Here is a 15,117-nt window from a genome sequence, read left to right on the forward strand (position 1 = left end):
TCGAAAATATATCACATTGTGAAGAAAGTAAATGTCCCTGTCACAAAAGCATGGGGACTATTTGAGGAGATAAAAGTGATGGAACAGGTTACTTACCTGTAACTATTGTTCTCCATCATGGGTCTGGCATGGATTCACATGCTCATGAATATTCCCAGTGGTCAAGCCGAGAATCCTCTGTAAAATAAAAAAAAGTTTCACTTTCAAACTGTATTTGTCCTTTAAACCAATCGATGTCCTCTGGTTCATACGGCTACCAGCCAATGACAGTCCTCTCCCTAAGCCCCGCCTCTGGCAGCCATCTTCAGATTTGGAAAGCACGTAAAGTGGCATTATGACGAAGAAGAGCCTCAGAGGGGCAGGAGAGAGGGTTTGCATGTGAATCCATGCCAGATCCATGCTGGAGAACAATAGTTACAGTTAAGTAACTTTTTCCTTCTCCAGCATGGGATCTGGCATGGTTTCACATGCTCAAGAATGATGAATACATAGCAGTACAACATTACACAACCACAGGAGGCGGCAAGGCTCAACAGATGCAATTACTCTTACCTCTGGAACACGCCCACTTCAAGCAAACAGGTTGCGCAGCACTGATTAGTCAACTCTTGACTCCTCCCTGGAATCCCTGTCCACGCAGTAGACTCTAGTGAAGGTGAGCGTGGACCTCCACGTAGCAGCCCTGCAGATGTCCAGCAGGGGTACACCAGACGGGAACACCGGCGTCTTAGCAACCGCTCTGGTGGAGTGACCTCTCAGATGGCCGGGCAGCGGTCGGTTCGCTAACCTATGAAAGTGCATGATGCAGCCAGAGAGCCACCTTGAATTGGAAGCCATGGACAAATCCTTCACATGGTTCACAGTACCAAAGTTCACTAACAGTTGAGAAGACTTCTGAAAACTCTTTTTGCATGCCACGTACAACTTCAGGGCACGAGCAACGTCCAGAGTGCAAGGCCCTTTCAGCCTGTGATGAAGGCTTTGGGAAAAACACAGGTAACACCAAAGGTTTGTTGAGGTGGAATTCCGACTGAACCTTTGGCACGAAATAGGGGTGTGAGTTGCAGGATAGGGCCTGGATCCCACAAACCCTCCTGGCAAAGGTGATGGCCACAAGAAAAGCCGTTTTGCACAAGGCCAGCCTAGTTTCTTGGAATAGGGTAACCTTCTGGACAAGCCAGAACATTCAAGGTAGCATTGGCGGCGGTCATGACTAGGTTTCAGGAGGGGTGAAGATGACTGAAAGACTTCAATGAGCACACAGAGTAAAGTACACTTACAAATCACTCCCAGTTAGGTGTATATGTATATTAAAAATACAAATACATTTATTTCAAGGCCTTTGAGATTCAACACACAATAAGAAAATCACAGTAATACTTCTAAGCCAACACAATACTATCAATATGACATGCATTATTTACCGTAAAAGCATTTCTGATGATTGAATCTGCTTAGATTCACATGCTGGGCATATAGTCCGACATCCAGTGGTCACCGTGAAGTATTGCATCTTGTCATTCGAGACACTATCACTTACGTGACGTGTAGTGTACCCAAAATCCCTCATGTGTCGAGGTCCCTCGGATTGTATTTTTTCTGCCATGAGGGCGCCTATGACCATCGTTAATGAGTACAGAAAAGAGAGAGAAGTAGTAAGACCTCCATGTTCCTTCCATCCGAGCAGGGAGGAAGGTTGGGCGCATGTGAATCTAAGCAGATAAAATCATTAGAAATGATTTTACAGTAAGTAATGCATACCTTCTGATGCTTGTTAATCTGCTCAGAATAACATGCTGTGCATAGACGAGCAAGCAGTACCCGGAGTTGGAGGTGGGATCTGAGAAGGAACAGTAGTGAAAAGATGTCTTAGTACAGCCTGTCCCACCTGAGAATCAGACCTAGAATGAGTGTCTAAGCAACAGTGTTTTGTAAAGGTGTGTACACAGAGTCCCCGAGCCCGTCAGATGTTTGTGGGGAGAGTGGCTTCCACTGTGGGGGTGGTGAAGTTATTTCCCTGCAGAAGGTTTTCCCTTGGCCACCACTGCAGACATTGAACGAGGGCTGCCGAGACAACCACTAAATTGTCCCACTGGCCGCTGCCCCACACCATTGCCTCGAGAGCCACCCTTGCATGGGGCGCATGCGCAGACGAGCACGAGGAACTAGGTACACGCAGGAAGCCATTATCCCTAACAGTCGCATGGCCACGAGTACGGTTACCTTTTGACTGGCTACATAGCGAGGGATCTGGAACAGAATGTTATGAACCCTCTCTTTTGAGGGAAAGACGAGGCCGTCTTTGGGCCGAATTAGTGCTCCCAGAAACTGTTTGACTTGGCTGGGGTTTAGACTGGACTTTTTCTCGTTGATAGAGAAACCTAGTTTGGAGAGGAGATCTACTATTTTCGGGGTACTTGTTTGGCATGTTCGTACGAATCCCCTGTTATGAGTCAGTCATCGAGGTAAGGATGGACTGCCTGCGCAGGTGAGCAACTACTACCTATCGTACCTTTGAGAATACCCATGCAGATAAGGCAATACCGAAGGGGAGAACCTTGAACTGATAGTGCGTGTCCTCTATCATGAACCTGAGGTACTTTCTGTGCGCTGACAACATTGAAGTATGAAAGTATGCATCTTTCATATCCAATGTGGCAATGTAATCCCCCTGCAGCAGCAGTGGGATTACCTCCTGCAGTGTGGTCATTCTGAATTTTGAGGTTTGACATACTTGTTCGCTGGGCGCAGGTCTAAAACAGGGCCCATGGTGAGCACTTTTTTTGGGACAAGAAAGTACACTGAATAAATACCCTTGTTTACCTGGTGAATGGGGACGACTTCTACAGCACCCTTTTCCAAAAGAACTTGAACCTCTTCCAGCAGGATGCGCAGGTGTTCTGGCGACAGGAGTCTGCTCTTCGGTGGGTGGTATCAAGGTGGTCAGTGAAACTCTATGCAGTTGCCGTGCGTAACGATCTGTAACATCCACTCTGATGTGATCCCCTCCCAGACGTGAATGAATGATGACACGCGACCCCCGACCAGGGAGGTGTAGGATGGGACCCGGATCAGCGAGTCACTTTGAGGTGGAGGCCCGGGGAGCCTCTAGGAGTAGAGTTCCTGCCTCTACGAGGAACTCTGTTGATATTGGCTGTTACCAGAAGAGTCTTGGCCGGAGGACCATAGGGGTACTTCCTGAGCCATATTGTCCATGGGGAGAGCGGGAAAATGATTGTCCACGAAAGACACAGCAGGAGTTCGAGGCTCCAAGTTGGTGGAAGGGCTTGGCCGTGATCTGGCTGAGTGATTGCAGCGTTTCGTGCTCTTTTTCAGTCTCCAGGGCGTCATCAACAGCGTTCCGAAAACGTTTGCAGTCCTCAATTGGTTTGTTGATATGAGGCCCGATTTTCAGGTTTGAAGCCAGTGTTCTTTAATCTGGTGTGTCTCTTAAGTAAAGTTCCCTGGGCTAGAGTGTGTCCAGCAGTCTCAGCAGAGTCCAGAGTATTTTTCAATATGCTGTGGGTAACCGGTCTGCCCTCAGCCACGACTACCAGAAGGCGTGATCGTGTGGGCTCTGGGTTATCTTGAAGACCAAATTAACAAGGGAGTCAACACGTCTCTGGGGTTGCTGTTGGTACTCTAGTTCACATGAGAATTGCCTAGCATTTCGGTGCTGGACTGCCCCAGGGCAGGACAAAGACTGAATGGTTTGGGATATTTCTTCTCTGTGAAAGATAGTTAGCTAAAGACTCTGGGTAAGTCTCTCGTAACCAGGACTAACGTCTGGCAGAGGGACTCCCAGGACCCCCCCTTGTTAATTTGCATATCTTGAAGACCATCCTGGACAAGGCCCATTGGACATCGCTGTAGCTTGCCAGGAGAGTTGTATTGTTTGCGATCCTAATAGAATAGGCTGCAGAGGCAGTGATGCGTTTACCAAGGGCATAACGTTTTTTTACAATCTTTATCCGGGGGGGGGGCTTCTGCCGAGGACAGTGGAACCACTGCCCTTTTCCTTTTGGTTGTAACCACTAGAGAGTCCGGTGTGGCATGACCCTGTATGTATAGTGGGTCGTAAGGTCATCGTGGAATAATTTTTAAACCCAGGGGTTGACCTCCTGTGTGTGAGACGGTGACAACAAGAAAGGAGCTAGGCGTCGCTTTATAAAATTGAGTAAGGGGATGGCTTGACTAGTCAGAGGCTTCTCCTTGAGGATATCCTCAACAAAGGCAGTCTTAGGCTGCCTCATGTGTTGTGATCTGGATGTGATTGCCGCTCTTTTTAAAATAGTGTTTAATAACATTTGGATATCTACAGGTGATGACTCCCTCTGTGGGGGCGAAGATGGGGATCTAGATAAATGATGTCTGGGTCAGGGGTATGTGTTGTTGATAGCCAAGGGCCCTGATCCCCTGACTGATCTTGATGCAAGTCTGGGTCTTAATCAGCTGTGTCCTGAGCAAATGGATTAATGTCCTCATAGGTATCCTCCTGTGTTGGGTCCTCAGAGAGATTCAAGATATACTCCTGGTAGCCTTGTGCAGAGATGGGAAATTTCTGCAGTTCATAAGGAATGGGGCTGGCGTTGTCTTCCCGGAGTCTTTTGCGAGTGATGTATTTGTCAGAAAAGTCAATAAATTGGGCCATTTACTCCATATATTGTTCAAATCACTCCCTAGTCCACAGGGAAGATGCAAAAGGGTCTGGAGGTAAAAACGTTGACCAGATGGGAGAGATTTTAGTAACGCTTTAGAGAGGCTGGGGAGCTTCAGAATACTCCTCTCGCCAAGAGGGGGTGCCCTCATGCTGTGTAGCTGCCGAAAAGAGCCGCTAGGCTTTTGCAGAATTTCTGCGGTTGAATGAAAGGTTCCGACATGCCTGAAGGCGCTGTCGCGGTTGGTGACTTTGAGGCCTTAGGTGCTTGTGTGCCCTTGGATGGTGTGTTGGCGACTATTATTTATGGGTGAACGCCCTTTCCAGAGTGACGCCAGTCGCATGCCGCGACCGCTGTTGCATGCAGGGCGCCGAACTGCGAGGTTCGGGAGGCGCCGAAGTTTTCGGTGGCCCTGTTGGCGTTGCACGTTCTTCGACATCTCTGTCGAGGAGGCCTTAGGGGTTGTGTGTTTAGGTATTTGTGGTGCGTGTGTGCACTTGTCGACGGGGTGTGAACTCCCCATAAAGGAGCCCGTGGCCGGTCTGTCGGAGACGGGCATTTGGGAGCTCGAAGGTTTCCGCCGAAAGGCCGATGGCTTCCAGTTCGGAGCCATGGCTGTGGATGGATTCCTCGACATCGGAAGCGACGGCACCAACGAGGGAATGGCTTTCGGCCTGCATAACGTAGGCCGCCCACCGTTTAGTCTGCCTGTCCTTCAACGTTTTTGGTTGAAAGAGCTTGCAGAACTTGCATGAGCACTCATCGTGGTTTCGAGGAAGACACTGATTGCAACGGCGATGGGTGTCCTTCCAAGGAAACTTGCCGTTACATGACAGGCAAAATGTAAAGGGTTGTCATGACCACTGGGTTTCCCCTTAGAATTGCACTCAAGGTGTCTTGGTTGGTTGCATAACATTCCGGGTCCAAGGGCAGGTAGGACATTGCGGCTATGTAAGATTCAGTCACTTCCTCATCGCCCAACATGGCCGCCGGGTTGTCTTCCTTGAATGCAGCAGTGTGGTTGCTCTCAGAGTACTTAAGCCCACCCCCCTTTGTTGTTCTGCGCTTCGTGTCTTCTCTGCTGTTGCAGTGGACGCTTACCGCGGTCCGGCTTTCTGACTAGAATTCCACAGCCCCCGTTTTCACAGAAAATTCAAGTTTAATAGCCCTGTTCCATTTCTAATTTCCCTCCGTAGTTCCGTGGCATTTTAGTTTCCCTTGTACATTCATTCTGTCATTTCTGTCATTTTTGGTCTGTGTGGAATCCGGGTGTTATTCCGAGAGTGAGAGAGTTCTTCAGGAGACGTTTTCTCTTCCGCCTTCGGCACACTGCAAGTATCGTATTCCAGTTAATGTATTAGACAATGTTTCAGTATTACATGGTCGCGAGTGGGCTGAATAGAGTTTCCTCGCAAGCCTTGTATTTTCCTTAGGTAAGCACTGCATGTGCGAGTGTTTTAGGAGTCTGTGTGTGTGAGGAAATCTAGTCTCTGAGGCAAAAGGCGCACATGTTTTCGGTCATCTTCAGTCACATTAGTTTGAAGCAATAGTGCGCATTTTGTTAACCCTTCGACACAGAAAAGGCATCGTTACCTTTCATTCCAGTTTGCCTTTCCGTTGCATTTGTTGAGAGGAATGGAAGTTAGTATTGTTAACCTCCGTGGATAACGGAATAGCGCATTCTGGGCAGTTCATTGAGAGTGAAGGAGAGACACACACAATCTCCCAGGTTGTCTTAGAGATTCCTACTGCAGTTTACAGGTTGTTGTAGCACATTCCCCAGTTATTGGTGAGAGTTAATTTAAACACCTTCACGCACCTTGGGTATCAGATTGTATTTTCATTTTATCATTCTTCCAGCGCAGCAGCCGGGTTGAGAATTTCCCTTGCTCTTTATTTTGGCCATTCTCATTTTGCTCCCTTCACGGAAGGTCCACCCTTGCCCAGATAAGCAATATCCCTTCTACAGAACATGCGCCCCTGCGCAGAAGCAGGATGGAGAGCTCATCATAACATAATCTAAGGTAAAGAGGGTAACATTAGTAAAGGGAAGTGGTTAAATAGGATTAGAAGTCACACTCTCATTCTATTAGCACAGAATTCATTATTAATAAGCTCCTTGTTTATTTCTCAGATCACTGTTGGCATAGAAGAAGAGTTTAGTAGTGAGATCTCAACGCACCCCGAGAAGAGTTGTAGTTGTCATCAGGAGTGGTGTCCCTGCAGAGTCTAAGGTAAGCGTTACAAAGGAGTCCTCTCCATAGTACAGGGTGACGACAGCCAGATCAAAAAGAGAAAGAGAAGGGAAAAGGAAATACATTCTTAAAGAAGAATAAACCCAGGGCCCCACTCTCCTTACTCTAAGGGCCTGCAGGGCCGAAGCCATGTAATCGACAGTCATCAAGCAGGTGTGGACGTCTTCGGCGGCAGGAAGCCCACGAATCAGTCATCGAGAAGGTTAGTCGTGAGACTAGACGACCGTAGGTCGTGGGGACAAAGTAGGCAATATTAACTTTTGTGAGCTCTGCATAGGCTACCAACTAGGTTGGCGGAAAAAAAACATCTGAGGGACCTCGAGACACAAGGCGTTTTCAGTACACTACACGTCACACTAGGGATAGTGTTAGTCACCACCCATGTCGACATCGCCTTTCGATCATCAAAAGAAAGATTGCAAAACACTGCGATTTCTACTAGATGTCAGACTATATGCACAACATATGATTCTAAGCAAATTCACAAACATCAGAAATAACTTTCTTCTGATGGGTGAAATTGCTCTGATAGATTCTTTGACTCTTGAAAGACTTGCAAAGCTGTTGAAAAACGGAAGACTCAGTGAGGATGTTTGCCCTGACTCTGCCCTCCGGCGCCACACCTCAGTCCCAATTGACACGTCGACAATAGATTTAACATTGCATAATGACACGAGTATTAGAGGGGAGGTTGGTGGGACGTATTGAGGAAAGGGGACTATGGACTAAGAGTACGTTAGTCACTATGGTGAGTAACTTATAATTACTCTTACGTCCCGTCCCCTTTCCTCCATACTGTATGGGCTATTACAAATGATTGTAGCCCTAGGGTGGAGAGGAGACCCTCCTCAAGCAAATAGGTTCAAGAGAACCGCCTGTCCGAAAGCCACATCAGATCTAGAGCCGGCATCCAAACATTAATGCTTGCAGAAAGCCGAGTGAGATACCCAAGTGGCCGCCCTGTTTATGACCTGCAAAGGGACATGACGCTGGAATGCAATGGCCGTTGTCTTGACCCTGACTGCGTGGGCATGCATGTTGGCCACAAGCAGCTTGTGCTGGCCCTCATATGCTTCATAGATGGCAAAGACCATCCAGCGGGATATGGAAGCCTTAGAGGCCTGATAGCCTGGTCTTGAGCCTCCGAAAATGACAAACAGGGCGTCCGATTTGCTGGAGCCCTTGGTCCTGTCTAAGTAGAATTTCAGGGCACGCCTGACATCCAGGCAGTGCAGCGCACTCTGTGCTTCGTCCTTGGGATCAGGGAAAAACGTAGGACAGACTATTTCCTCGTTCAAGTGGACGGACAGAATCTTGGGCAGAAATGCCGGGTGTGTCCGCAGGACTACCTTGTCCTTGTGAAAGAGGCAACCATCGCCTGGATTTGACTGACTCTACGAGCCGAGGTAAGGCCGAGTAGTAAGGCCATCTTGATGGTTACCAGCCTGATGTCCACGGACGCCATTGGCTTGAACGGTTTGTGCGCCAGTGCGACCAAGACTATGTTAAGGACCCATGCAGGGTGCGGTCTCTTGACGCGCGGGTATAGCCTTGCAAGACCCGTCAGAGGTTTCTTGACGATAGGGTTGGAGGAGGAGAAAATGCCCTCCTCCGAGTTCCTGTAAGGCCCAATGGCTGCGAGGTATGTGCGGCAGGTGTCCACCTGCACGCCTGAATGAGCGAGGTGCGCGGCGAAGAGGAGAGCACGTTGTCCAAGGTGCACACCAGGGGGTCGATTCCCTTGGAGTCTGCCCAGTGGCAGAATCTGGTCCATTTGCTTTTGTACTGGGGCCAGGTAGCTTTGCACCTGGTGCCTTGTATGATCTCCAGATTGGCCTGTGAGAGGCTAAGGTGCCGAAGCGTTACCTGCTCAGGTACCACGCAGTGAGGGCTAGCTTCTCTGGCGCATGGTGGATGACTCTACCCCCCTGCTGTGCCAGAATATGTGCTGGGCCCATTGGGAGGTGAATAGGGGCACTTCCGAGAGACTGAGCAGCTCCAAAAACCATGGTCTGGACGGCCACCATGGAGCTATTAGAATGAGAAGGAACACGTTACTTACCTGTAACTGTTGTTCTCCAGCATGGGTCTGGCATGGATTCACTTGCTCATGAATATTCCCCGTCGTCAGGCTGGGAATCCTCGGTAAAGAAAAAATCAGTATCAGTTTCGTTTCTGATCTGTCTTTCGTAGTAGTAACCAATCACTGATCTCTGCGTCATACTGACCACAGCCAATGACTGCCCTCTACCTAAGCACTACCTCTGGCAGCCATCTTCCGATTTGGTAGCACGTGAAGAGGCAGTATGACCAAGTGAAGAGCCGCTGAGGGGTAGGCGGGAGGGTTCGCATGTGAATCCATGGCAGACCCATGTTGGAGAACAACAGTTACAGGTAAGTAACTTGTTCCTTCTCCAGCATGGGGTCTGGCATGGATTCACATGCTCATGAATATAAGAATAAATAGCAGTACACACATGCACAACCACGGGGGTGGCAAAAGGCTCAACATTAAGCAATACAAAAAACTCAACATTAAGAATCTCTTACCTCCTCACCATGCTCACCGTAGGCGAACAGGTTGCGCAGCACTGCTTGGCCGACCCTGGACTCCTCCCTGGAATCCCGATCGACGCAGTAGAATCTCGTGAAGGTGTGCGTCGACCTCCACGTAGGAGCCCTGCAGATGTCCAGCAGGGGCACACCAGATAAGAACGCCGTAGTAGCAGCGATCGCTCTGGTCGAATGGGCTCTCGGACGGCCTGGCAGCGGTCGGTTAGCCAACCGGTGGCCGTGCATGATGCAGCCGGAGAGCCATCTGGAAATAGAAGACTTTGAGAGAGCCTTCCTTTGATTCACAGGTCCAAAGTTCACAAACAGCTGTGATGACCTCCGGAAACTCTTTGTGCGGTCCATGTAGAACTTCAGCGCTCTAGCCACATCCAGCGAGTGCAAAGTCCTCTCGGCCGGCGACGAAGGAGACGGGAAGAAAACAGGTAACACCAAGGGCTCGTTAAGATGGAAGTCCTAAGGCACCTTGGGCAAGAAGGAGGGGTGCGTCATAAGCACCACCCTCGAGGCATGGAAAGTCAAGTACGGTGCTTTGCAGGATAGTGCCTGGATCTCTCCGACTCGTCGTGCGGAGGTAATGGCCACCAGGAATGCAGTCTTCCACGACACAAACTTCATCGGTGCAGAGTGCATCGCCTTGAATGGGGGCCCCATGAGCCTGGTCAGCACCACGTTAAGTTCCCACGCCGGGGCCTTCACCGGCGGGAACGACCCGAACAGTCCTTTCATAAACTCTTTTACCAGTCGATGGGACCACAGGGACGTCCGTCCTGTGGTTCTGGTATATCTGGAGATCGCCGCCAGATGAATCTTAATGGAGGCATGGGCTAGCCCAGCCTTTGCCAGCGATAGCAGGTACGGCAGCACTTGAGGGGCCGTAATCCGTAGGGGGTTGATCTTCTGTGCTCGGCACCAGATGGAGAACCTCTTCCACTTATGACCGTAGCATTTGAGAGCCGAGGACGCCCTGGCCTTTGCAAGAACCTCTCTGCAATCAGCCGGTATATCGTAGCCTCCAAACTCTAGCGCTGCAGGAGCCAAGCCTGCAGGTTCAGCGACGCCGGGTCGTGGTGGAAGATGGCACCTCCTTCTCTGGAGAGAAGGTCCGCGTCTGCCGACAGCTTGATGGGAGGGGACGTTGACAAGTCCAGAAGGTCCGGGAACCAGATCTGCCTCGGCCACGCCGGTGCAGAGAGGATCATCCTGCACCGGGACCTCTTGAGCTGGCTGATGAGTCGAAGCAGCAACGGCGGGAACGCATACAGGTATAGGCCGTCCCAGGGGAACGAGAACGCACCGCCCATGCTTCTCGGCTGAGGAAACCTGCTGGCGAACCTCTTGCACTTCGAGTTCGTCGCTGTTGCGAACAGGTCGATTTGGGGTCTGCCCCATCGTCGGAAGAGTTGATCCACCTGATCCTGGCGCAGTTCCCACTTGTGACACGCGCGCAGCTCCCTGCTGAGCGAGTCAGCGATGGTGTTGCTTTCTCCTGCCAGGTGGAAGGGAACCAGGAACATCCCCTGGGCGACCGACCAGTGTCACAGATCCTGTGCCTCCTTGGATAGGGCTGGGGATCTGGTGCCTCCCTGCTTCCGTATGTAAAACATTGTCGTGGTGTTGTCCGTGAAGATCCGCACCACCTTGCCCTTGAGCGACGGGAGGAACGATTTGAGAGCCCAGAACACGGCTCGGAGTTCCAGGACGTTGATGTGCAGGAGCCTCTCCTCCGGGAGCCAGAGGCCTCTTGCGTGGAGATCTCCGGTGTGGGCGCCCCAACCTTCCAGGGAGGCGTCCGTCGTCACCGTCTCCTGGTTCGCCGGCGTCTGAAAGTCCTTGCCCGCCGTGAGGTGCGCTCGAACGCCCCACCACTGAATCGTCCGCCGGAACACCTCGTTGAGGGGGACCCTGTCTTCGAAGGTGCCTGTCGCCTGCATCCAACGGGCGTCGAGAAATTCTTGAAGAGGGCGCATCCGTAGTCTGCAGAGGCGCACCAGGTAGATGCAGGAGGACATCATCCCCAGGAGGGACTTGATGGACCTCACCCTGGCCACGTCCGTGGCTAGCAGGCGCTGCACTTTGCCTAGAATGGTCTTCGTCTGTTCTTCCGACGGGGCCGCCAGGCGCCTCACTGTATCGAGCTTCGCTCCCAGAAACAGGGCCACCTGCGACGGCACCAGGTGGGACTTTGGGTAGTTTATGGCGAATCCCAGGTCTGTGAGTAGCTGGACGGTCCTCGCAGTGTGTTCGACGGAGAGTTCCCTCGTCCTTGAGCGGATGAGCCAGTTGTCCAGGTAGGGGTAGACGTGAATCCCCTGCAGGCGCAGCTGCGCCGCCACTGGTGCTAGGCACTTGGTAAAGACCCTGGGGGCCGACTTCAATCCGAACAGCAGTGCTCTGAATTGGTAGTGGAGTCCCTGGACGACGAACCTGAGGAACTTTCGGTGACTTTTGAGGATGGGAATGTGGAAGTATGCATCCTCCAGGTCCAACGACGATAGAAAGTCGCCTTCCTCCAGCTGTCCCAGTACGTGCTGGAGGGTGACCATCCTGAACTTTTGTGATCTGATGCATTTGTTCAAACGACGAAGGTCCAGGATGGGGCGCCAGCCGCCCGTCTTCTTCCTGACGAGGAAGTACCTTGAGTACACCCCGGAGCCCCAGAGCCTCTTCGGGACAAGCTCGATGGCGCCTTTCCTGAGCATCGCCCGTACTTCCAACAGCAGTTGCGGGACGTGATTTTCCTTCCTGGCCACAGGTGGAACGTGAGGGCACTTCTTCAGGAATTTGATAGAGTGTCCTCTTGCCAGGGTATCCAGCACCCAACGGTCGGTGGAGATGGACTTCCACACGCCGACGAAATTCATCAGCCGGCCTCCCACCGGGGTGCTTCGGTGGGGGCCCGAGACCACCGCTGGTTCAGTCCTGCTTGGAGGTGGTGGCCTTGCCGCCCTGGCAAACTTGCCGACGGCGGCGAGGCGCTCCCTGCTTGCCACGACCCCTGTAGGCCTCCTGAGACAAGGAGCGTGCCGCCTGGCGGTAGGACGAGCCACCGCTGGATCCCTTGGAGGCACCCTGTCTGCCTCCGGAGCTCCGAAAGGGCCGTCGTTGCTGAAGGGCTCCTAGGGCGTGGGCCGTCTGTGTCCGTTTTTATGGCTTGGAGGGATTCGTCCACCGCCTTCTCGAACAAGTTGCTGCCGTCGAACGGCATGTCCAACACCCTGGTCTGGACGTCCTGACGGAAGTCGGTCGCCCAGAGCCAACCCCGTCGTCGTAGGCAAACACCGTTGCCCAGCTGGCGGAACCCGGTGATTGGTTACTACTACGAAAGACGGATCAGAAACGAAACTGATACTGATTTTTTCTTTACCGAGGATTCCCAGCCTGACGACAGGGAATATTCATGAGCATGTGAATCCATGCCAGACCCCATGCTGGAGAAGAACGCAATCCATTGAAAGAGGCCTCACAGGGAACCTCTTAAAATCCAGGTATCCCATAGCAGTGCCCATCTGCAGACCTGATCGGGCCAAAAACAGAAGAAAATCCCTTTCCCGGCATAAAGCAGAGAATATACACCATCTATAAGCATAAATGTACTTTGTCGCGGGCCTTCGGGCTAACAGTACCACATCCAGCACACCATCTGAAAAGTCCCTCTCCTTGTATCTCGGCCTTCCAGTAGCCAGGCATGAATGTTCAAGCTATTGTGGTTGAGGTGGTGGACCGCCACACTGACTGGGAGAGTAGATCCACTCCCCTCAGAAGGCTCCAGGGAGGGCAGATGGACAAGTCCAGCAACTACGGATACCACGTTCTCTGGACCCGGTCTGGAGTGATCAAGATCATTGTGGTCCAGAACAGACGCAATCTCCAGAGAAGCAGTGGAATGATGGGGATCGGCAGGAATGCACAATGGTGGTCAAAATGTTCACTCGTCAAAGTATCCCCAAAGCTCCTCAACGAGTGCCCCAGCAGGAGAAAATCTCCTCCAGAACTTCTTGGCAGAGCTCCCACTCGTGTGGCATGTGCCATGACATTCTCTGTCCCGGTAAGATGGGCACCAGTCAGGGAGATGTCATTCTCCAGTGCCCAGAGCCACAGTCGCATTGCTTCTGTGCAAAGTGGTAAGGACACCACACCACCTCGCTCGCTGAGGTAGTGCATGCCCATGTGTTGCTTGTAAGTATGAGCATGCATTTCCCTTTCACCAAGAGGACAAAGGAGACCAGGGCGAGCCTAATCACCCTCCGCCCCAGTTAACTGATGTGATTCTCAGACACTGAGGGAGACCACAGTCCACTCACAGTCAGGTGCAACAGGTGAGTGACTCTACATGTCAGGGACGCATATGTGTCTATTGTCATTTAAGGCCAAAGATGTCTAAACAACACGCCTTTCAACGGTTTGTCCTTCAGTGACCACCATACAAAGTCTCAAGACACTCGACTCGATACCTGCAGAAGATCTGACATGTGCCCCTGAATCTGCTATTGGCAATTGAGTAGCCACTGTAGTGACCTCATACGTAGCCGAGCTTCCAGGAATACCAGAATGCAGGAAGCTATGACACTCCGCCGACGCAGGAAAAAGGAACAAGTTACTTACCTGTAACTGTTGTTCTCCAGCATGGGACTGGCATGGATTCACATGCTCATATTTCTTTATGCGCTCCCCCCCGTTGGGGGGGGGGCATGGGCTGGAGAACAACTGTTACAGGTGAGTAATGTGTTACCTCATCACCAGGCTCACCTTTAAGCTAACAGGTTGCGCAGCACTGCTTGGCTGACTCTGGACTCCTCCCTGGAATCCTGATCAACGCAGTAGAATCTCGTGAAGGTGTGCATCGGCCTCCACGTAGCAGCCCTGCAGATGACCAGCAGGGTCACACCAGACAGTAACGCCATAGTTGCAGCGATCGTTCTGGTCGAACTGGCTCTCGGACGGCCAGGCAATGGTCAGTTTGCAAACCGGTGACAATGGGTGATGCAGTCGGAGAGCCACCTGGAAATCTTGTAGAGGGCCTTCCCTTGGTTCAGAGGCCAAAGTTCACAAACAGTTGTGACGTCTTCCAAAAACTCTTTGTCGGTCCACATAGAACTTCAGCGCTCTAGCCACATCCAGCGAGTGCAAAGTCCTCTCAGAGGATCATCCTGCACCGGGACCGTCTGAATTCACTGACTAGTCAAAGAAGCAACGGCATGCCAGACCCCATGCTGGAGAAGGAAGCTTGCCCATGGGATTGGAGGATATGTACCATCTTAGAGATGTTCGCCACACAGTCTTTGGTGGGAAGGCTCTGGCCAGGCGAGTGTCCAAGACCGCTCAGATAAATCAGAGTTACTAGGACAGCGAAACATTGGAAAGTTTTAAGTTGAGGCAAAACCCCAACCTGTGCAATGGGCTGCACACGTAGGGAGCAAATGTGCCGACATCTGGTCTGGGGAGTGAGCACGTACGAGGCAAACGTCCAGTTAGTGAAGGCATGAATGCCAACCCTCTTGAGAAGAGCTGCTACCATTGCCTAGAGGTTGGTTAAAAACCTAGATGTCGAAGAAAGACGGAAGGACAGTGTTGAGATGGATTTCTAGAATCTGGCATGGAGGACATATTTTATGACACCATCCTACTTATAG

The 15,117-nt window shown here is 51.4% G+C and overlaps 1 protein-coding gene across 36 annotated transcripts in view; it reads right to left on the reverse strand.

The window, feature by feature from the left end:
• CLASP2 (cytoplasmic linker associated protein 2) overlaps nucleotides 1-15,117 on the reverse strand; it is a 2,478,243-nt gene that overhangs the window by 1,220,198 nt on the left and 1,242,928 nt on the right. The gene's annotated exons all lie outside the window — the stretch shown is intronic.

This window comes from Ambystoma mexicanum, chromosome 5p (assembly GCF_040938575.1).
Source record: "Ambystoma mexicanum isolate Mex_15411 chromosome 5p, UKY_AmexF1_1, whole genome shotgun sequence".
In the NCBI taxonomy this organism is placed as follows: domain Eukaryota; kingdom Metazoa; phylum Chordata; class Amphibia; order Caudata; family Ambystomatidae; genus Ambystoma; species Ambystoma mexicanum.